Genomic DNA, 24,876 nt, shown 5'->3' with positions numbered 1-24,876 from the left:
CCTCCCATGGACGGCATGGAAGAACACCAGTAGGCCAGTGACTCAGCCTCTGTAAAAGGGTTAGAGGCAGAGAATCCCAGTGGAAAGAGGGGAACCGGCAAGGCAGAGACAGCAAGGGCGGTTCGTTGCTCCAGCCTTTCCGTTCACCTTCACACTCCTGGGCCAGACTATACTTAATCATAGGACCTACTGAAGAGATAAGTCTTCAGTAAAGACTTAAAGGTTGAGACTGAGTCTGCGTCTCTCACATTGGTAGGCAGACCATTCCATAAAAATGGAGCTCTATAGGAGAAAGCCCTACCTCCAGCCGTTTGCTTAGAAATTCTAGGGACAATTAGGAGGCCTGCGTCTTGTGACCGTAGCGTACGTGTAGGTATGTACGGCAGGACCAAATCGGAAAGATAGGTAGGAGCAAGCCCATGTAATGCTTTGTAGGTTAGCAGTAAAACCTTGAAATCAGCCCTTGCCTTAACAGGAAGCCAGTGTAGGGAGGCTAACACTGGAGTAATATGATCAAATTTTTTGGTTCTAGTCAGGATTCTAGCAGCCGTATTTAGCACTAACTGAAGTTTATTTAGTGCTTTATCCGGGTAGCCGGAAAGTAGAGCATTGCAGTAGTCCAGCCTAGAAGTAACAAAAGCATGGATTAATTTTTCTGCGTCATTTTTGGACAGAAAATTTCTGATTTTTGCAATGTTACGTAGATGGAAAAAAGCTGTCCTTGAAACAGTCTTGATATGTTCTTCAAAAGAGAGATCAGGGTCCAGAGTAACGCCGAGGTCCTTCACAGTTTTATTTGAGACGACTGTACAACCATCCAGATTAATTGTCAGATTCAACAGAAGATCTCTTTGTTTCTTGGGACCTAGAACAAGCATCTCTGTTTTGTCCGAGTTTAAAAGTAGAAAGTTTGCAGCCATCCACTTCTTTATGTCTGAAACACAGGCTTCTAGCGAGGGCAATTTTGGGGCTTCACCATGTTTCATTGAAATGTACAGCTGTGTGTCGTCCGCATAGCAGTGAAATTTAACATTATGTTTTCGAATGACATCCCCAAGAGGTAAAATATATAGTGAAAACAATAGTGGTCCTAAAACGGAACCTTGAGGAACACCGAAATTTACAATTGATTTGTCAGAGGACAAACCATTCACAGAGACAAACTGATATCTTTCCGACAGATAAGATCTAAACCAGGCCAGAACTTGTCCATGTAGACCAATTTGGGTTTCCAATCTCTCCAAAAGAATGTGGTGATCGATGGTATCAAAAGCGGCACTAAGATCTAGGAGCACGAGGACAGATGCAGAGCCTCGGTCTGACGTCATTAAAAGGTCATTTACCACCTTCACAAGTGCAGTCTCAGTGCTATGATGGGGTCTAAAACCAGACTGAAGCGTTTCGTATACATTGTTTGTCTTCAGGAAGGCAGTCAGTTGCTGTGCAACAGCTTTTTCTAAAATTTTGGAGAGGAATGGAAGATTCGATATAGGCCGATAGTTTTTTATAATTTCTGGATCAAGATTCGGCTTTTTCAAGAGAGGCTTTATTACTGCCACTTTTAGTGAGCTTGGTACACATCCGGTGGATAGAGAGCCGTTTATTATGTTCAACATAGGAGGGCCAAGCACAGGAAGCAGCTCTTTCAGTAGTTTAGTTGGAATAGGGTCCAGTATGCAGCTTGAGGGTTTGGAGGCCATGATTATTTTCATCATTGCGTCAAGAGATATAGTACTAAAACACTTTAGTATCTCCCTTGATCCTAGGTCCTGGCAGAGTTGTGCAGACTCAGGACAATGGAGCTTTGGAGGAATACCCAGATTTAAAGAGGAGTCTGTAATTTGCTTTCTAATGATCATGATCTTTTCCTCAAAGAAGTTCATACATTTATTACTGCTGAAGTGAAAGCCATCCTCCATTTGCGAAGGCTGCTTTTTAGTTAGCTTTGCGACAGTATCAAAAAGAAATTTCGGATTGTTCTTATTTTCCTCAATTAAGTTGGAAAAATAGGATGATCGAGCAGCAGTAAGGGCTCTTCGATACTGCACGGTACTGTCTTTCCAAGCTAGTCGGAAGACTTCCAGTTTGGTGTGGCGCCATTTCCATTCCAATTTTCTGGAAGCTTGCTTCAGAGCTCGTGTATTTTCTGTATACCAGGGAGCTAGTTTCTTATGACAGATGTTTTTAGTTTTTAGGGGTGCAACTGCATCTAGGGTATTGCGCAAGGTTAAATTGAGTTCCTTGGTTAGGTGGTTAACTGATTTTTGTCCTCTGACGTCCTTGGGTAGGCAGAGGCAGTCTGGAAGGGCATCAAGGAATCTTTGGGTTGTCTGAGAATTTATAGCACGACTTTTAATGCTCCTTGGTTGGGGTCTGAGCAGATTATTTGTTGCAATTGCAAACGTAATAAAATGGTGGTCCGATAGTCCAGGATTATGAGGAAAAACATTTAGATCCACAACATTTATTCCATGGGACAAAACTAGGTCCAGAGTATGACTGTGGCAGTGAGTAGGTCCAGAGACATGTTGGACAAAACCCACTGAGTCGATGATGGCTCCGAAAGCCTTTTGGAGTGGGTCTGTGGACTTTTCCATGTGAATGTTAAAGTCACCAAAAATTAGAATATTATCTGCTATGACTACAAGATCCGATAGGAATTCAGGGAACTCAGTGAGGAACACTGCATATGGCCCAGGAGGCCTATAAACAGTAGCTATAAAAAGTGAGTGAGTAGGCTGCATAGATTTCATGACTAGAAGCTCAAAAGACGAAAACGTCATTGTTGTTTTTTTTTTTGTAAATTGAAATTTGCTATCGTAAATGTTAGCAACACCTCCGCCTTTGCCGGATGCACGGGGGGTATGGTCACTAATGTAACCAGGGGGTGAGGCCTCATTTAACACAGTAAATTCATCAGGCTGAGCTTGACGCCTTGATAAGTTCCTTTCCTGAGGATGGCTCACCTCTCACAGTTCTGGGTGACTTTAACCTCCCCACGTCTACCTTTGACTCATTCCTCTCTGCCTCCTTCTTTCCACTCCTCTCCTCTTTTGACCTCACCCTCTCACCTTCCCCCCCTACTCACAAGGCAGGCAATACGCTTGACCTCATCTTTACTAGATGCTGTTCTTCCACTAATCTCATTGCAACTCCCCTCCAAATCTCCGACCACTACCTTGTATCCTTTTCCCTCTTGCTCTCATCCAACACTTCTCACTCTGCCCCTACTCGGATGGTATTGCGCCGTCCCAACCTTCGCTCTCTCTCTCCCGCTACTCTCTCCTCTTCCATCCTATCATCTCTTCCCTCTGCTCAAACCTTCTCCAACCTATCTCCTGATTCTGCCTCCTCAACCCTCCTCTCCTCCCTTTCTGCATCCTTTGATTTTCTCTGTCCCCTATCCTCCAGGCCGGCTCGGTCCTCCCCTCCTGCTCCGTGGCTCGACGACTCACTACGAGCTCACAGAACAGGGCTCCGGGCAGCCGAGCGGAAATGGAGGAAAACTCGCCTCCCCTGCGGACCTGGCATCCTTTCACTCACTCCTCTCTACATTCTCCTCTTCTGTCTCTGCTGCTAAAGCCACTTTCTACCACTCTAAATTCCAAGCATCTGCCTCTAACCCTAGGAAGCTCTTTGCTACCTTCTCCTCCCTCCTGAATCCTCCTCCCCCTCCCCCCCTCCTCCCTCTCTGCGGATGACTTCGTCAACCATTTTGAAAAGAAGGTTGACGATATCCGATCCTCGTTTGCTAAGTCAAACGACACCGCTGGTCCTGCTCACACTGCCCTACCCTGTGCTTTGACCTCTTTCTCCCCTCTCTCTCCAGATGAAATCTCGCGTCTTGTGACGGCCGGCCGCCCAACAACCTGCCCACTTGACCCTATCCCCTCCTCTCTTCTCCAGACCATTTCCGGAGACCTTCTCCCCTTCCTCACCTCGCTCATCAACTCATCCTTGACCGCTGGCTACGTCCCTTCTGTCTTCAAGAGAGCGAGAGTTGCACCCCTTCTGAAAAAAACCTACACTCGATCCCTCCGATGTCAACAACTACAGACCAGTATCCCTTCTTTCTTTTCTCTCCAAAACTCTTGAACGTGCCGTCCTTGGCCAGCTCTCCTGCTATCTCTCTCAGAATGACCTTCTTGATCCTAATCAGTCAGGTTTCAAGACTGGGCATTCAACTGAGACTGCTCTTCTCTGTGTCACGGAGGCTCTCCGCACTGCTAAAGCTAACTCTCTCTCCTCTGCTCTCATACTTCTAGACCTATCTGCTGCCTTTGATACTGTGAACCATCAGATCCTCCTCTCCACCCTCTCCGAGTTGGGCATCTCCGGCGCGGCCCACGCTTGGATTGCGTCCTACCTGACAGGTCGCTCCTACCAGGTGGCGTGGCGAGAATCTGTCTCCGCACCATGCGCTCTCACCACTGGTGTCCCCCAGGGCTCTGTTCTAGGCCCTCTCCTATTCTCGCTATACACCAAGTCACTTGGCTCTGTCATATCCTCACATGGTCTCTCCTATCATTGCTCCTATCATTGCTCTCCTATCAGACGACACACAATTAATCTTCTCCTTTCCCCCTTCTGATAACCAGGCGGCGAATCGCATCTCTGCATGTCTGTCAGACATATCAGTGTGGATGACGGATCATCAGCTCAAGCTGAACCTCGGCAAGACGGAGCTGCTCTTCCTCCCGGGGAAGGACTGCCCGTTCCATGATCTCGCCATCACGGTTGACAACTCCCTTGTGTCCTCCTCCCAGAGTGCTAAGAACCTTGGCGTGATCCTGGACAACACCCTGTCGTTCTCCACTAACATCAAGGCGGTGACCCGATCCTGTAGGTTCATGCTCTACAACATTCGCAGAGTACGACCCTGCCTCACACAGGAAGCGGCGCAGGTCCTAATCCAGGCACTTGTCATCTCCCGTCTGGATTACTGCAACTCGCTGTTGGCTGGGCTCCCTGCCTGTGCCATTAAACCCCTACAACTCATCCAGAACGCCGCAGCCCGTCTGGTTTTCAACCTTCCCAAGTTCTCTCACGTCACCCCGCTCCTCCGCTCTCTCCACTGGCTTCCAGTTGAAGCTCGCATCCGCTACAAGACCATGGTGATTGCCTACGGAGCTGTGAAGGGAACGGCACCTCCATACCTTCAGGCTCTGATCAGGCCCTACACCCAAACAAGGGCACTGCGTTCATCCACCACTGGCCTGCTGGCCCCCCTACCTCTGAGGAAGCACAATTTCCGCTCAGCCCAGTCAAAACTGTTCGCTGCTCTGGCACCCCAATGGTGGAACAAGCTCCCTCACGACACCAGGACAGCGGAGTCAATCACCACCTTCCGGAGACACCTGAAACCCCACCTCTTTAAGGAATACCTAGGATAGGATAAAGTAATCCTTCTAACCCCCCCCCTTAAAATATTTAGATGCACTATTGTAAAGTGGTTGTTCCACTGGATATCATAAGGTGAATGCACCATTTTGTAAGTCGCTCTGGATAAGAGCGTCTGCTAAATGACTTAAATGTAAATGTAATGGAAAAGTTGTGTCAGTGTTCGCAAGAGTTAACTAAGTAAAATAGCTTTCTGTTTGTGTTAGTTATGCAACTTTATCACATAATATACTTCAGTCGAGACCCCCATGCATATTCCATTCCAATATAACGTTAGCCTAGCTGGTAGCCTTATTATTTCGTTTTTGATATGCATGTGTTTATGCACATCAACACCCCTAGCATTTCAGCATATGTGTGTACTGTTTATAAGGGACACAAATTCCTAATAATTTTATTTGGCAATGCATATTAGTATTGCATCTTGACTCTTTATAAGATGTGTTAGGCCTATGTATCTTGATGATAATTGAGTGAGCAAACACATTGCAGCATTGGGCTAGCCGTAATTAGTTGTATCTCTATTGAATAATATTGGAGACTCAAAATGACAAGACCAGAGCCTGGAAGCCTATGGAGAAGAAAGATGAATAAAGACAACGCTGGGCTACTTAAACGACCAAGAAGGACTGCACATTTGGTGAGTGGCGTGGCATTGCTCTGCCATATTTTAACATAGCAGACACAATTTTAATTGTTTTTCATTTTACTCCCTGCAGTCTGCCCGCATGAATGGAACGCAACCACCCCATCAGGGCGGATCAACGGACCAGCCCCATCAGGACAGAACACACCCGCCCCATCAGGACAGAACACACCCACTCCATTAGGACATCATGATGAATGAACAATATTTCAGTAAGTTAAACATTCTTATTCCTCTTCCTATGTTTTATAGTAGCACCCTCTTGTACTAGAAACATATTTGCATAAACATCACATTTTATTTTATCACGTGTGTTATCTTGCCAAGTTTTTTTGAGACCCATGTGTACACGCACAGTGATTGTGCAACACAATGTTTTACTATTAATAAATGGTATCTAAACATACTATTAAACTGTTGTTTTATTATTTTCTGTTACCAGCACAGCGAATGTTTCAATGATTGACTTTACCATTGAAAATGAAGAGCCAACATCCAACTTCAGATCAGCCAGCAGAGATACTCCTGATGTCCTAACAACTGTATGCGACAATACTGATCAGTATGATCCATCTGAATCCTTTGAGGAAGTATTGCCTGATTTCATGGATTGACCCTATGATAACTTTATCTTCAGTGAGGGATTTTAAAAGGTGTCTAGCAAGGAGGGTGCATAGTCAACATCCAATGACTCAACAAAAACAGGCAAACCATTATATGACAATGCATCCATAACCGTTGGAGAGTGTCTTTTGGTAATCATGGTTTACGCAAACTGTCATAAAGTAACTGGTAAGGCCCTTAGTGTTTTGCTTAAATTAACAGCATTGCATTGTCCAGTCTCAACACAGACTGCTTGGGCAGTGTACAGAAGTTCAGAGACTTGTCTCACCTGTGGGACCAGCATGTCAGAAGAAGGATCAGCATCATCCTTCATGGAGGTTGAAATTGATGCTCAAATAAGATCAGTTTCTCAAGCCTGTTTTTTTTTCAGGAAAAGCTTAACTTTAGATTTTGTAGGATGAAGAAAGAATATACATATGATGCAGAAGTTTACAGACATCATGCAGATGGAGCTGGACTTCTTAGTGATCTTAGAAACATCTCACTTACATGTTACACAGATGGGGTACCAATTTTTAAATTGTTGACGTTTTCAGTGTGGCCTTTTTATTGTATCATTAATGAATTGAGCTTTATTGAATGCACAAAAAAATGTAATTAGATTTTTTGCTGGGCTTTGGTATGGGAACTCAAAACCATCTATGGTTACATTTCTTAGACCACTAAGTAACACACTGAGTAAGCTTCAAGAGGATGGAATTTATGTGCAGCCTGCAGAGGGCTCTGAAACGTTATTATTTTTTGTGCAAAGTGCTCACCATTGCTGGCACATGTGACTTGCCTGCCAAAGTAATAGTACTAAATATAGTACAGTTCAATGGAAACTTTGGATGTTTGAAATGTGAGCAGCCTGGAAAGACTGAAGACATGGCAAAGGGGGCATGTTCATGCATTTCCATTCGAAGAAATGGATCCAAAAAGGCTACCTCGCACGCATCAAACATTTGATGATGCTAAAATGGCCTATGAGACAAAAAACACTGTGAAAGTTGTGAAGGGTCCCTATTGGCTCAGCCAACTTAAAAGTTATGACCTAATCCGTAGCACTGGCATTGACTACATGCACTCAGCTGTTAGGAGTGATGCGCCTTCTGATGCTTCTATGATTTTCCACTGAGTCTTCTCATCAGCCCTTCAGCATTTCAAAAGAAACAAAAAAAATAGACAAGGGATTGCAAGATGTCCGACCACCATCCTTGACACGATATCCTCGATCAGTAGCATCTCACAGGATGTTTAAGGCATCAGAATATTGGGCTCTTTTAACCTTTTGTTTTCCTGTGTGTTCTTTGAACGCTTTACTACAATCACTTCCTCCTAAGTTAAGCTATTTTCATTCTTCTGATGGACTCCATATCAATACAACAGATTGGTCATGCAGAGAAACTGCTATGGGACTTTTGCTCTCAAATTAGTCATCTCTATGGGGAGCGTTACCAAACTGCAAATATTCAACTTCTTGTGTACCTAGCAGACAGCGTCAGAGCCCTTGGCCCATCATGGACTCATTCATGTTTCCATTTTGAAGACAAAAATGGCTATTTGTTAAGGCTCATACAGGGTACTCAAAATATACCCATGAAAAATGGTCTATGCAGTCAAACTACTGCAGTCTATCCCTGCTATTTCGCAAAATCCTAAAGCCAGCTAATGCAATAGCTGACTTTTACGCATGGATGACCAATGACCATAGTTTTTAATGACGAAAACAGTGATAAGTCGAGAAAAACAGAATTGGAGCATCAGGTGAACATCAACTGGAGGCAAGGCACCTCTGCAATAGAAAAACATGCTGGTCGCCACATTAGTTCACCACATTCAGTGAAGGCATTTTACAGGGCACAAGTTGAGAGAACTCGTCTCACATCAAGGCATTATGGGAAAGGAAAAAGGTACAAATAAAGTATGGACAGATTGATTTCTTTACCTCTGAGGAATCAGGTGACAAATGGGCACTTATTAGCGAATTTGAATGTGCAGGTTTTTCTTTGCTGCAAGATACTGTAACACATGGTACATGCTTTCATGTTGAGCCCCTATTGGACACCCCTGTCAGCACATTTGTAATTGCCCATGAGCATGTTTTGGGCAAAGTTGTTTTCCTTGACGTCTATGCCCGGTATTGTGTTTGAAACTCCTTTCCAAAACACACCTGAGAAGGACTAGGTATACTCAACAAATGACTTGTGTTGGAACAGTATGAATGTATATTGAATGATGAATTAATGGAAATAAATCATATCTGCTCCACTTTTGTGATTATTTTACCCTTCAACACCGCTTTGAGATCATGTAGAGATATCTCTGAGATGACATTTGCATGAATTGATCAGACCTGTAATAATTAGTCTCATATATAGTTCATAGTGAGATAGGTCCAAGATTACAGTGTGTAAATACCACTGAGATCTGTATGGGATGAATGTAAAACATGTTTGAGATAGAGCATCTAATTGTTCGTATCACATTGAAATCTTTAAGTACTACTCTCATTTATCTAGTAGCTGAGACTGAGAAAGGAGAACTCAGAGAGTTCAGAGAACTCACAGTGATCACTGTGAGACAGATTCATGTCTACTTCTCAGGAGTGACAATTGAGATGTATGAGAAAATGCACAGCATCTCACTTTAGTATTGACTAGTGCTCTTTTTGTCTAGGTGATGGACAGAGGTTATAAAGGATCTCTCATCTTGGATTTTGCTTTCCTATGGGATGTGACGTTCAAAAGTTTGGGGTCACTTAGAAAGCACATGTTTTGTCCATTAAAATAACATCAAATTGATCAGAAATACAGTGTAAGCATTATTAATGTTGTAAATGACTATTGTAGCTGGAAAGGCCCATTATCAGCAACCATCACCCCTGTGTTCCAATGGCACGTTGTGTTAGCTAATCCAAGTTTATCATTTTAAAAGGCTAATTGATCATTAGAAAACCCTTTTGCAATTATGTTAGCACAGCTGAAAACTGTTGTCCTGATTAAAGAAGCAATAAAACTGTCCTTTAGACTAGTTGAGTATCTGGAGCATCAGCATTTGTGGGTTCGATTACAGGCTCAAAATGTCCAGAAACAAATAACTTTCTTCTGAAACTCATCAGTCTATACTTGTTCTGAGAAATGATGGCTATTCCATGCTGGAAATTGCCAAGAAGCTGAAGATCTGGTACAACGCTGTGTACTACGCCCTTCACAGAACAGCGCAAACTGGCTCTAAGCACAATAGAATGAGGAGTGGGAGGCCACGATGCACAACTGAGCAAGAGGACAAGAACATTAGAGTGTCTAGTTTGAGAAACAGACGCCTCCCAAGTCCTCAACTGACAGCTTCATTAAATAGTACCCGCAAAACACCAGTCTCAACGTCAACAGTGAAGAGGCGACTCCGGGATGCTGGCCTTCTAGGCAGAGTTGCAAAGAAAAAGCCATATCTCAGACTGGCCAATAAAAAGAAAAGATTAAGATGGGCAAAAAACACAGACACTGGACAGAGGAACTCTGCCTAGAAGGCCAGCATCCCGGAGTCCCCTCTTCACTGTTGACATTGAGACTGGTGTTTTGCTTGAGTGAAGTTTCACCTTAGTGAAATGCTTACTTACAAGCTTGCAATCTAAAAAAAAGAAAGAAATAAAAGTAACCAATATTTAAAGAGCACCAGTAAAATAACAATAGCGAGGCTATATACAGGGGGTATCGGTACAGAGTCAATGTGCTGGGGCAACGGTTAGTTGAGTTAAGGCTGTAACAACAAAATGTGGAAAATGTCAAGGGGTCTGAATACTTTCCGAATGAACTGTACATGCATACACACAGTATTATTAACTGGGTGGTTTGATCCCTGAATGGTGATTGGCTGAAAGCTGTGCTATATCAGACCATATACCACGTGTATGACAAAACATATATATTTTTTATACTGTTCTAATTACATTGGTCACCTGTTTATAATAGCAATAAGGCACCTCAGGGGTTTGTGGTATATGGCAAATATACCATGGCTATATCCAGGCACTCTGCGTTGTCTCATGCTTAAGAACAGCCCTTAGCTGTGGTATATTGGCCATATACCACACCTCCTCGGGCCTTATTGCTTAAGTAGTTTCCTAAGGTGCAATACACATGAAGGCCAGTAGATGGGGAACTAGTCCCACTAATGACTGTGGGATCACTGGGGTGACCCTCTGAAATTAGGAATGGCTTTCACCTGTGACAAAATATGTGAGGGTCAGACGTGGCCATTATATGTGAATGGGCTTATGTTCTGTTGAAAACAGATGTGGGCAGTAGTCCCAAATATGTATATAGTTGTTTGTTTCATTGATACTTGTGCCTCCAAACACTGGTACATTATTCTCAAGACCTGGGGGAGCCACAATCTGGTGTTGGATATCTTGTTTATTATGGTTTACAGTGCTTTTCACAACAAGAAACAAAGAAATTCAACATTTTATATATATTTTTTACCTTTATGGCATATTTTCACTCATAAGTGTCTCGATGTTTTTGTTGACATTATATTTATTGTAGCTAACAGTTTGCTGAATCCATAGACATAAAATACTTGATGGTGCCCATTACAGAAATGTCTGTAGATGCCAAAATGTCAAGGTAGTGAAAAAAATGCCTTATACTAGGGGAGATGTGATCCACAATCACACAACATAAATCAAGCTCATTGGGACGTCAAGTGAATGATTTCCATACCATAAATGCAGTATGGCTAGGTCTCTCTGGTCTATGTAGAGGTCATGGTCTGTGTCCCAGAACTTGCAGTAGATGACATAGAAATACGAGAAGAACTCAGCTGGTTCACATCCTCTTCCTGCTGCTGCTCTAGCAGGGACACATTCTGTTGGGACTAATCAATTCAACAACCAACCAGCCAGCCAAACAATCAATTAACCAATCAATTAATAGTGACTTATTTTGCACTTTTCACTATACAGTGACGAGGAAAACCTCCCTTGATGTGAAGAAACCATGGGAGGATCCAGACTCCAAACAGCCCCTCCTCATCTGACAAATGATTAATTCCACCTCAGAACTTCCTTCCTACCTGGATAAATCTGGTTTTCCTGAGCTCTGAACAGCTGATCCTGCCTGTCCATGACCTGTTGACATTTAGAATATCCTCTGGACAACCTGCAAGGTACACAACACAATGATTTAACTGACAGCCTGCGTACACAGACAGCTTTAATAGCCTCCATTATACTCATCCTCACACACCCCAAAAAATAAAGATTATGTGACACCAATGCTTCAGAGTCATTCACACAATCCAATTAAGACGGAACACATTTTACATGATATTTAACAAAATACTTTAACCTCTTTAGACAAACTTAGTGGTATTTTGGTGTGGTATGTATGTTGACTTTCTGTGATGATGTAGCGTGAGTGAAAGTCAGACGTCTCCTTTAGGAAGGCCAGGCATGTGTGAGAGTTCACCACATCCTGAACAACACACACAGGATGTGGACAACAATCTGTGCAGCAGCCATTTGATGATTGGAAAAAGACATTGTTACAAAACACCCAAAATATTAATGACATTTGGAGATTGTCAAGCCAAAGTTTCAATACTGGGTAAGCCTACAAGATAGGGAGGGATGTATTTTCTGTTTGTCGATATTGACAGTCTTTTTTGCGGTGTTGAAAACGCAAACCATGATATTGAAGTGCCTGAAATCAGTATGCTTTGTCCGTCGTGGTCGGCAGACCCTCAACCTTCTTGCCCGTGTGGCATCGACAGTGCCACAAAAGCATGCTGAAGTGGAAAAGTTTATACCCACGTTTATAAACACAGGGTTGCTGCAGTTATTCTTATTTGTGGTCATAAACATTATGGAGGGTCATATGAAAATATTTATGTTGCCAGAACATTCAGCACTCCCTTTCCGATGTTCACCAGAGGAATGTATTTTGTTTCAATAGACCTTTTCCCGCTGAAACTAACACGTTCTAAAGCGAATACTGGAACAATATTTCTAACATAGAATGTGAGGAATGGTCAGAGGCGATCTATAGAACACTAATGTCATTTAGTTTGTTATTTTGTGATATCATAAAAAATTATATAAAGGAAATACTGTAACTTGGAAAGTATGCCCACTTCACACATGAAGTGTCCATCTTATGCTTTGTGCATGAAATATGAAAAATGATGAGTGTTTTTGTTAACTTGTTATGGATAGGGGCAGTATTTTCACGGCTGGATAAAAAACGTACCCGATTTAATCTGATTATTACTCCTGCCCAGAAACTAGAATATGCATATAATTATTAGCTTTGGATAGAAAACACTCAAGTTTCTAAAACTGTTTGAATGGTGTCTGTGAGTATAACAGAACTCATTTGGCAGGCCAAAACCTGAGAAGATTCCAAACAGGAAGCGCCCTCTCTGACCATTTCTTGGCCTTCTTGATCATCTCTATCCAAACAACGCTCCCATAGGCTCTCAGAAGGCGCCAGAACGTTGAATGATGACTTTGCAGGCCATGGCTGAAAAACAGTAGCGCATTTGGTAAGTGGTCGATCTGAGAACAATGAGACTGGCGTGCGCATGCACAAGACATTTACATTACATTTAAATTTAAGTCATTTAGCAGACGCTCTTATCCAGAGCGACTTACAAAATGGTGCATTCACCTTATGATATCCAGTGGAACAACCACTTTACAATAGTGCATCTAAATCTTTTAAGGGGGGGGTTAGAAGGATTACTTTATCCTATCCTAGGTATTCCTTAAAGAGGTGGGGTTTCAGGTGTCTCCGGAAGGTGGTGATTGACTCCGCTGTCCTGGCGTCGTGAGGGAGCTTGGTCCACCATTGGGGTGCCAGAGCAGCGAACAGTTTTGACTGGGCTGAGCGGGAACTGTGCTTCCTCAGAGGTAGGGGGGCCAGCAGGCCAGTGGTGGATGAACGCAGTGCCCTTGTTTGGGTGTAGGGCCTGATCAGAGCCTGAAGGTATGGAGATGCCGTTCCCTTCACAGCTCCGTAGGCAATCACCCATGGTCTTGTAGCGGATGCGAGCTTCAACTGGAAGCCAGTGGAGAGAGCGGAGGAGCGGGGTGACGTGAGAGAACTTGGGAAGGTTGAACACCAGACGGGCTGCGGCGTTCTGGATGAGTTGTAGTCAAGACGACTCCATGTTTTTATTTTCAGTCTTTGAACGAAAACAACGACTCCCGGTCGGAATATCATCGCTTTTTTACGAGAAAAATCGCATAAAAATTGATTTTAAACAGCGTTTGACATGCTTCGAAGTACGGTAATGGAATATTTAAAAAGAAATTGTCACGAAACGCGCCGGGCGCGTCACCCTTCTTTACCCTTCGGATAGTGTCTTGAACGCACAACAAAATGCCGCTATTTGGATATAACTATGGATTATTTGGAACCAAACCAACATTTGTTATTGAAGTAGAAGTCCTGGGAGTGCATTCTGACGAAGAACAGCAAAGGTAATCCAATTTTTCTTATAGTAAATCTGAGTTTGGTGAGTACCAAACTTGGTGGGTGTCAAAATAGCTAGCCATGATGGCCGGGCTATCTACTCAGAATATTGCAAAATGTGCTTTCACCGAAAAGCTATTTTAAAATCGGACACCGCGATTGCATAAAGGAGTTCTGTATCTATAATTCTTAAAATAATTGTTATGTTTTTTGTGAACGTTTATCGTGAGTAATTTAATAAATTCACCGGAAGTGTTCGGTGGGTATGTTAGTTCTGAACGTCACATGCTAATGTAAAAAGCTGGTTTTTGATATAAATATGAACTTGATTGAACAAAACATGCATGTATTGTATAACATAATGTCCTAGGAGTGTCATCTGATGAAGATCATCAAAGGTTAGTGCTGCATTTAGCTGTGGTTTTGTTTTTTGTGACATTATATGCTAGCTTGAAAAATGGATGTCTGATTATTTCTGGCTGGGTACTCTGCTGACATAATCTAATGTTTTGCTTTCGCTGTAAAGCCTTTTTGAAATCGGACAGTGTGGTTAGATAAAGGAGAGTCTTGTCTTTAAAATGGTGTAAAATAGTCATATGTTTGAAAAATTGAAGTTTTTGCATTTTTGAGGAATTTGAATAACGCGCCACGGGATTACACTGGCTGTTGAGTAGGTGGGACGCAAGCGTCCCACCTAGCCCATAGAGGTTAAACAAATCAAAATATTTTATATTTGAGATTCGCAAAAAGTCGCAAAAACCATTTTGCTCTATGATGAAACTGGCTCTCATGAGGACCGCCACAGGAAAGGAAGACCCAGAGTTGCCTGTGATGCAGAGGAGAAGTTCCTTGGAGTTACCAGCCTCAGAAATGGCATCCCAATTAATTGCTTCACAGAGTTCAAGTAACAGACACATCTCACCATTAACTGTTCAGAGGAGACTGCGTGAAGCAGGCCTTCATGGTCGAATTGCTGCAAAAAAAACACTACTAAAGGACACCAAAAAGAGACTTGCTTGGGGCAAGAAACACAAGCAATGGACATTAGACCGGTGGAAATCTGCCCTTTGGTCTGAGGAGTCCAAATTTGAGATATTTGCTTCCAACCACCTTGTCTTTGTGAGACGCAGAGTAGGTGAACGGATGATCTCTGCATGTGTGGTTCCCACCATGAAGCATGGAGGAGGTGTGATGGTGTGGGGTTGCTTTTCTGGTGACACTGTCTGTGATTTATTTAGAATTTGTAATTCGCGCCACGCCTATCATTGGATATTGGAGCAGGTGTTCCGCTAGCGGAACGTCTAGATGTAAGAGGGAGAGGGATGTAATTTTAGGAGCCATAAGATAATTGTTTTACATAAGTTTTACATACGTCTGTAAGCTGCAGACTTAGAGCTGCAGCTTACATTTAAAGGGGTCTGAACTCTGAATCTCAACACGAGGTAGAGACGATAAACACACCATTCTACTACTCTGCTCAAACCATCGTATTATGCTACTCTCATCACGCCACTGGGAACCATCGATATGGCTGGCCAGCCTATCTTCAGGAGCGAATGGAAGGGGAAAAAAAGCTACTCTCTAGTTCTGTTCAGGACTACACGACAAGTCACTGGATAGCGGACAACTACAGAGAAGAACAGTAGAAGACTTGTTGGAAACATTTTTCTGGACAATCAGAGCCTAACAATCGTGCCACGAAAAGGCCCAACCCCCTTTCCAAGGCGGCTCGGTTCCGAGAGAGATACACAGCGAACCAAGGCATTTCACTTAAATACATTCATAATTTCTTAATCCAAGTGGGCAGCGGTTGTGTGCAAAGTATAGGAGTACTGTAAGTGAGAGTAGTTTCTAAATGTACCAACGTTAAGTGTCTCTGTCCCTCTCTCCATGTCTTTTGTAAAATTGCCCTCGCTAGAAGCCTGTGTTTCAGACATAAAGAAGTGGATGGCTGCAAACTTTCTACTTTTAAACTCGGACAAAACAGAGATGCTTGTTCTAGGTCCCAAGAAACAAAGAGATCTTCTGTTGAATCTGACAATTAATCTGGATGGTTGTACAGTCGTCTCAAATAAAACTGTGAAGGACCTCGGCGTTACTCTGGACCCTGATCTCTCTTTTGAAGAACATATCAAGACTGTTTCAAGGACAGCTTTTTTCCATCTACGTAACATTGCAAAAATCAGAAATTTTCTGTCCAAAAATGACGCAGAAAAATTAATCCATGCTTTTGTTACTTCTAGGCTGGACTACTGCAATGCTCTACTTTCCGGCTACCCGGATAAAGCACTAAATAAACTTCAGTTAGTGCTAAATACGGCTGCTAGAATCCTGACTAGAACCAAAAAATGTGATCATATTACTCCAGTGTTAGCCTCCCTACACTGGCTTCCTGTTAAGGCAAGGGCTGATTTCAAGGTTTTACTGCTAACCTACAAAGCATTACATGGGCTTGCTCCTACCTATCTTTCCGATTTGGTCCTGCCGTACATACCTACACGTACGCTACGGTCACAAGACGCAGGCCTCCTAATTGTCCCTAGAATTTCTAAGCAAACGGCTGGAGGTAGGGCTTTCTCCTATAGAGCTCCATTTTAATGGAATGGTCTGCCTACCAATGTGAGAGACGCAGACTCAGTCTCAACCTTTAAGTCTTTACTGAAGACTTATCTCTTCAGTAGGTCCTATGATTAACCTGTTGGGTCTAGGGGGCAGCATTTGCACGTCTGGATAAAAAAAATGTACCCGATTTAATCTGGTTACTAATCCTACCCAGTAACTAGAATATGCATATACTTATTATATATGGATAGAAAACACTCTAAAGTTTCCAAAACTGTTTGAATGGTGTCTGTGAGTATAACAGAACTCATTTGGCAGGCAAAACCCTGAGACATTTTCTGACAGGAAGTGGATACCTGATGTGTTGTATTGACTTTAAACCTATCCCATTGAAAAACACAGGGGTTTAGGAATATTTTGGCACTTCCTATTGCTTCCACTAGATGTCACCAGCCTTTACAAAGTGTTTTGAGTCTTCTGGAGGGAGATCTGACCGAACAAGAGCCATGGAACGGTGATGTCCCATTAGACACCTGGCGCGCTACTTCATGTTGGGTACCCTCGTTCCAATACGTTATAAAAGAGTATGCATTCGTCCACCTTGAATATTATTCATGTTCTGGTTAAAAAAGGCCCTAATGATTTATGCTATACAACGTTTGACATGTTTGAACGAACGGAAATATATTTTTTCCCCTCGTTCATGACGAGAAGTCCGGCTGGCTTACATCATGTGCTAACGAGACGGAGATTTTTGGACATAAATGATGAGCTTTTTTGAACAAAACTACATTCGTTATGGACCTGTGATACCTGGAAGTGACATCTGATGAAGAGAATCAAAGGTAATGGATTATTTACATAGTATTTTCGATTTTAGATCTCCCCAACATGACGTCTAGTCTGTATCGCAACGCGTATTTTTCTGGGCACAGTGCTCAGATTATTGCAAAGTGTGATTTCCCAGTAAGGTTATTTTTAAATCTGGCAAGTTGATTGCGTTCAAAAGATGTAAATCTATAATTCTTTAAATGACAATATAATATTTTACCAATGTTTTCTAATTTTAATTATTTAATTTGTGACGCTGACTTGACTGCCGGTTATCGGAGGGAAACGATTTCCTCAACATCAATGCCATAGTAAAACGCTGTTTTTGGATATAAATATCAACTTGATAGAACTAAAAATGCATGCATTGTCTAACATAATGTCCTAGGAGTGTCATCTGATGAAGATTGTAAAAGGTTAGTGTATCATTTTAGCTGGTTTTATGGTTTTGGTGACCCTGTCTTTGACTTGACAAAACATTACACACAACTCTTGTAAATGTACTGTCCTAACATACTCTAAATTTATGCTTTCGACGTAAAACCTTTTTGAAATCGTAAAACGTGGTTAGATTAAGGAGATGTTTATCTTTCAAATGGTGTAACATAGTTGTATTTTTGAAAAATTTGAATTTTGACATTTATTTGGATTCAAATTTGCCGCTCTTGAAATGCACCTGCTGTTGATGGAGTGCACCACGGGTGGCACGCTAGCGTCCCACCTAGCCCCAAGAGGTTAAGTATAGTCTGGCCCAGGAGTGTGAAGGTGAACGGAAAGGCTGGAGCAACGAACCGCCCTTGCTGTCTCTGCCTTGCCGGTTCCCCTCTTTCCACTGGGATTCTCTGCCTCTAACCCTTTTACAGAGGCTGAGTCACTGGCCTACTGGTGTTCTTCCATGCCGTCCATGGGAGGGGTGCGTCACTTGAGTGGGTTGAGTCACTGACGTGGTCTTCCTGTCTGGGTTGGCCCCCCCCCCTTGGGTTGTGCCATGGCGGAGATCGTTGTGGGCTATACTCGGCCTTGTCTTAGGACGGTAAGTTGGTGGTTGGAGACATCCCTCTAGTGGTGTGGGGGCTGTGCTTTGGCAAAGTGGGTGGGGTTATATCCTGCCTGTTTGGCCCTGTCCGGGGTATCATCGGATGGGGCCACAGTGTCTTCTGATCCCTCCTGTCTCAGCCTCCAGTATTTATGCTGCAGTAGTTTATGTGTCGGGGGCTAGGGTCAGTCTGTTACATCTGGAGTATTTCTCTTGTCTTATCCGGTGTCCTGTGTGTATTTAAATATGCTCTCTCTAATTCTCTCTTTCTCTCTTTCTGTCTTTCTCTCGGAGGACCTGAGACCTAGGACCATGCCTCAGGACTACCTGGTATGATGACTCCTTGCTGTCCCCAGTCCACCTGGCCGTGCTGCTGCTCCAGTTTCAACTGTTCTGCCTGCGGCTATGGAACCCTGACCTGTTCACCGGACGTGCTTGTTGCACCCTCGACAACTACTATGATTATTATTATTTGACCATGCTGGTCATTTATGAACATTTTAACATTTTAACATTTTGACCATGTTCTGTTTTAATATCCACCCTGCACAGCCAGAAGAGGACTGGCCACCCCTCATAGCCTGGTTCCTCTCTAGGTTTCTTCCTAGGTTTTTGGCCTTTCTAGGGAGTTTTTCCTAGGGAGTTTTTCCTAGCCACCGTGCTTCTTTCACATGCTTTGCTTGCTGTTTGGGGTTTTAGGCTGGGTTTCTGTACAGCACTTTGAGAATATCAGCTGATGTACGAAGGGCTATATAAAAATACATTTGATTTGATTTGATTTGATTTTGTAGCAAGCAGCCATATTGTTGTCAGTCCGCTAGGGACCTGTTAACATATTAAGTGTGTATGTTTAATCTGGGGTACCATTTAATTAGCTAGTAAATATATAATTAAACCAATTTGTGTACTGAATCATAAGGCTCTGATTATCGATGTGACAAGTAGAGACCTTATAGAGTTTAATTCGGGAGATGACAACACTAAAGAACCACTCTCGTGGTGCCCTAGAGCCTAATGAGTTAATTGTTACATTATTAATTTAAATCAGTTAACAATTAAACAGTTAGTTGATTAGATAAATAACAGTCCTCAGATTAATGTTCAAGTCAAGTCACGACACTGGACCCCCTCTCTGCTGGAGGAGTAAAGGATACTAAATGTTGATCTAAATGCGAAGGGGGCAGTGAAATCAAAACAGCGTCATTTTGGGGCGGATAGCAGTGCGCCCCCCTTGACCCTTCCCATAAGAAATTAAATTAAAGAAAAACCCATAAATCACCAGGTGTGAGGAAACGGCCCAGGACAGTCACATCTACTTGTTGCCAAACCCTTCTTCATTCATCACAACAGTCAGAGCCCATTCTCTCGGCACGCAATACAAATTAAAAGGCGGATGCCAGAAGGCATCTCCTCCCGGTATGCTAACGAGTATTTTGCCGAGACCCAGACGGTTCTGCCAGAAGGAATATGAATCAGCTGAATGTGGGGCACATACGCTACACACCAGACAGGCTATACAAATGGCCAGCACAGTAATACTCATTCAGGGATGTGATCGGCACAATTTATTTTTTAATCAAAGTGATAAAATACACGATGAAGTTGTTTCTTCTCTGAAGGAAGTTTGGAAAGCTTACATTTATAATACTACAGAAAGCCTTCCAGGTTACTATTCACACATGTCTCATTAATTGTTAGGGTCAAATTTGTCTTTGTTCTGAAAGATTGGGGTAATGAGTCCATGATTTCAGATGTCAGGGAAATAACCTACTCAGGATCAAATTAAACAGTTAATATAGCCAATTGACATGTTCTACTAGTGAATTTGTACATCTCATTTAGGATGCCATCAGGTCTGCATGCTTTTTAAAATTTGAGAGTCAAGTTTATTTTTCTGTTCAGTATGTCCTTTTATAGTTTTTCTAATCCATTCAACTTCTCATAAATTTGGCATTGTTCTGTGTTTGCATCAATTTGAATGGTGCTGTAGAGTGTATTAAAATGGGTTGACCATACAGTACCAGTCAAAAGTTTGGACACCTACCCATTTAAGGGTTTTTCTTTATTTTTTACTATTTTCTACATTGTAGAATAATAGTAAAGATGTCAAAACTATGAAATAACACATGTAATCATGTAGTAACCAAAAATGATTCTTCAAAGTACCTACCCTTTGCCTTGATGACAGCTTTGCACACTTGACATTCTCTCAACCAGCTTCATGAGAAATGGTTTTCCAAAAGTCTTGAAGGAATTCATACACATGCTGAGCACTTGTTGGCTGCTTTTCCTTCACTCTGCAGTCCAACTCATCCCAAACCATTTCAATTGGGTTGAGGTCAGGTGATTGTGGAGGCAAAGTCATCTGATGCAGCACTCCATCACTCTCCTTGATGGTCAAATAGCCATTACACAGCCTGGCGGTGTGTTTTAGGTCATTGTCCTGTTGAAAAACAAATTGTCCCCCTAGGCGCAAACCAGATGGGATGGCGTATCGCAGCAGAATGCTGGTTAAGTGTGCCCTAAATTCTAAATAAATCACAGACAGTGTCACCAGAAAAGCAACCCCACAACATCACACCTCCTCCATGCTTCATGGTGGGAACCACACATGCGGAGATCATCCGTTCACCTACTCTGCGTCTCACAAAGACAGGGTGGTTGGAAGCAAATATCTCAAATTTGGACTCCTCAGACCAAAGGGCAGATTTCCACCGGTCTAATGTCCATTGCTTGTGTTTCTTGCCCCAAGCAAGTCTCTTTTTGGTGTCCTTTAGTAGTGGTTTCTTTGCAGCAATTCGACCATGAAGGCCTGCTTCACGCAGTCTCCTCTGAACAGTTAATGGTGAGATGTGTCTGTTACTTGAACTCTGTGAAGCAATTAATTGGGATGCAATTTCTGAGGCTGGTAACTCCAAGGAACTTCTCCTCTGCATCAGAGGCAACTCTGGGTCTTCCTTTCCTGTGGCGGTCCTCATGAGAGCCAGTTTCATCATAGAGCAAAATGGTTTTTGCGACTGCACTTGAAACTTTCAAAGTTCTTGAAATATTCCGGATTGACTGACCTTCATGTCTTAAAGTAATGATGGACTGTCGTTTCTCTTTGCTTATTTGAGCTGTTCTTGCCATAATATGGACTTCGTCTTTTACCAAATAGGGAATACAGAAGATATACAGTATACAGAAGATAGACCTTGTCACAACACAAGTGATTGGCTCAAACGCATTAAGGAAAGAAATTCCACAAATTAACAAGGCACACCTGTTAATTGAAATGCATTCCAGGTGACTACCTCATGAAGCTTGTTGAAAGAATGCCAAGGGTGTGCAAAGCTGTCATCAAGGCAAAGGGTGGCTACTTTGAAAAATCTCAAATATAAAATATTTTGATTTGTTTAACCTCTATGGGCTAGGTGGGACGCTTGCGTCCCACCTACTCAACAGCCAGTGTAATCCCGTGGCGCGTTATTCAAATTCCTCAAAAATGCAAAAACTTCAATTTTTCAAACATATGACTATTTTACAACATTTTAAAGACAAGACTCTCGTTAATCTAACCACACTGTCCGATTTCAAAAAGGCTTTACAACGAAAGCAAAACATTAGATTATGTCAGCAGAGTACCCAGCCAGAAATAATCAGACACCCATTTTTCAAGCTAGCATATAATGTCACAAAAACACAGAAGACAGCTAAATGCAGCACTAACCTTTGATGATCTTCATCAGATGACACACCTAGGACATTATGTTATACAATACATGCATGTTTTGTTCAATCAAGTTCATATTTATATCAAAAACCAGCTTTTTACATTAGCATGTGACGTTCAGAACTAGCATACCCCCCGCAAACTTCCGGTGAATTTACTAAATTACTCACGATAAACATTCACAAAATCATAACAATTATTTTAAGAATTATAGATACAGAACTCCTCTATGCACTCGCTATGTCCGATTTTAAAATAGCTTTTCGGTGAAAGCACATTTTGCAATATTCTGAGTAGATAGCCCGCCATCACAGGGCTAGCTATTTAGACACCCACCAAGTTTAGCACTCACCAAAATCAGATTTACTATAAGAAAAATGTTATTACGTTTGCTGTTCTTCGTCAGAATGCACTCCCAGGACTTCTACTTCAATAACAAATGTTGGTTTGGTTCAAAATAATCCATAGTTTTATCCAAATAGCGGCGTTTTGTTCGTGCGTTCAAGACACTATCCGAAGTGTAAATAAGGGTCACGTGCACGACGCATTTCGTGACAAAAAAATTCGAAATATTCCATTACCGTACTTCGAAGCATGTCAACCGCTGTTTAAAATCAATTTTTATGCCATTTTTCTCGTAAAAAAGCGATAATATTCCGACCGGGAGTGGTGGTTTTCGTTCAAAGAGAGAGAAAGTAAACATTGAGTCGACTCGGGCACGCGCGCCCCGTCCCATTGTCCTCAGATTGGCCACTTACAAAATGCGCTAATGTTTTTCAGCCATGGGCTGCAAAGCCACGATTCAGCTTTCTGGCGCCTTCTGAGAGCCTATGGGAGCGTTAGAAAATGTCACATCATGCCAGAGATCCCCTGTTTTTGTTAGAGATGATCAATAAGGCCATGAAATGGTCAGAGAGAGCGCTTCCTGTTTGGAATCTTCTCAGGTTTTGGCCTGCCAAATGAGTTCTGTTGTACTCACAGACACCATTCAAACAGTTTTAGAAACTTTAGGGTGTTTTCTATCCAAATCAAACAATTATATGCATATTCTAGTTACTGGGCAGGAGTAGTAACCAGATTAAATCGGGTACGTTTTTTATCCGGCCGTGCAAATACTGCCCCCTATCCCCAACAGGTTAACAATAAAAGTACATTTTAGTTAATTCCATCTGCCCGGTACAGTTGAAACCGGGATTCATCCATGAAGAGGACACTTCTCCAGCATGCCAGTGGCAATCGATGGTGAGAATTTGCCCATTGAAGTTGGTTATGATGCCGAACTGCAGTCAGTTCAAGACACTGGTGAGGACGACGAGCACGCCGATGAGCTTCTCTGAGACGGTTTCTGACAAATTGTGCAGAAATTCTTTGGTTGTGCAAACCCACAGTTTCATCAGCTGTCCGAGTGGCTGGTCTCAGACGATCCTGCTGGTGAAGAATCCGGATGTGGAGGTCCTGGGCTGGCATGGTTACATGAGGTCTGTGGTTGTGAGGCCGGTTGGACGTACTGCAAAATTCTCTAAAATGACGTTGGAGTAGGCTTATGGTAGAAAAATGACATTCCATTTTCTGGCAACAGCTCTGGTGGACATTTCTGCAGTCAGAATGCCAATTGCACTACCTCAAAACTTGAGACATCTGTGTTGTGTGACCAAACTGCACATTTTAGAGTGGCCTTTTATTGTCTCCAGCACAAGGTGCAGCTGTGTAATGATCATGATGTTCAATCAGCTCCTTGATATTCCACACCTGTCAGGTGGATAGATTATCTTGGCAAAGGAGAAATGCTCACTAACAGAGATCTACACAAATTTGTACAAAAACATTTAAAGAAATAAGATGTTTGTGTATGGAAAATTTCTGCAATCTTTTATTTCAGCTCATGAAACATGGGACCAACACTTTACATGTTGAATGTATATTTTTGTTCACTGTAAATGTTGAACATTTTCATGAAATGGAGATTCCCTCCATGATTAATAACTGATCCTATTCATTGAGATGTGCAGTGTGTCAACACCAGAGAAATTGAACACAAGGCAAGTAAGAAGATGTTGTAATCAGATTCTTAAATTGTATTTATTCCTCTGCCCTCCATTCAGATCAATCGAGAGAGAATGAAAAGATCAACAGGATTGGTGGTTATAATGGAGAATATAGATGTACTTTTTTCAAATGTATACATTTATATCAACACAAAAATACATTTAGGTGTGTTGTATTATATAGTTGACTGGTTAATGTGGTAGTGGTATACCTAATAAGGTCGGACACACACACACACACACACACACACACACACACACACACACACACACACACACACACACACACACACACACACACACACACACACACACACACACACACACACACACACACACACACACCTTGCCCTGAAGATGAGATGGACAAAATGCCACCCTGTTTTACTAATCATTAAATCATGTTTTGTACATGTCTAACTCAAGCACAGAAAGGCCATATATTCCATAACCTTAAAGTATTTATATTTCTTTCCATTTCTAAATATCAATCACATTCCACTGCAGCTTGTTATATGTGACGCATAATCCAGATTTTAGTTACTCTAATTTCCCCTCACTGA

At 42.3% G+C, this 24,876-nt stretch overlaps 1 long non-coding RNA gene across 1 annotated transcript; it reads left to right on the top strand.

Moving 5' to 3' along the window:
- Positions 1-5,455: 5,455 nt before the first annotated feature.
- LOC106586014 (uncharacterized) lies at positions 5,456-8,893 on the top strand. Its single transcript, XR_001324111.2, has 3 exons — positions 5,456-6,040; positions 6,120-6,258; positions 6,489-8,893. It is a non-coding gene; the product is annotated as an uncharacterized lncRNA (long non-coding RNA).
- The last annotated feature ends 15,983 nt before the right edge of the window (positions 8,894-24,876 follow it).

The sequence above is a fragment of the Salmo salar genome, chromosome ssa25 (genome assembly GCF_905237065.1).
Source record: "Salmo salar chromosome ssa25, Ssal_v3.1, whole genome shotgun sequence".
In the NCBI taxonomy this organism is placed as follows: Eukaryota; Metazoa; Chordata; class Actinopteri; order Salmoniformes; family Salmonidae; genus Salmo; species Salmo salar.
The sequence above is the reverse complement of the archived record's forward strand: the minus strand, read 5'-3'. Positions and strand labels throughout refer to the sequence as shown.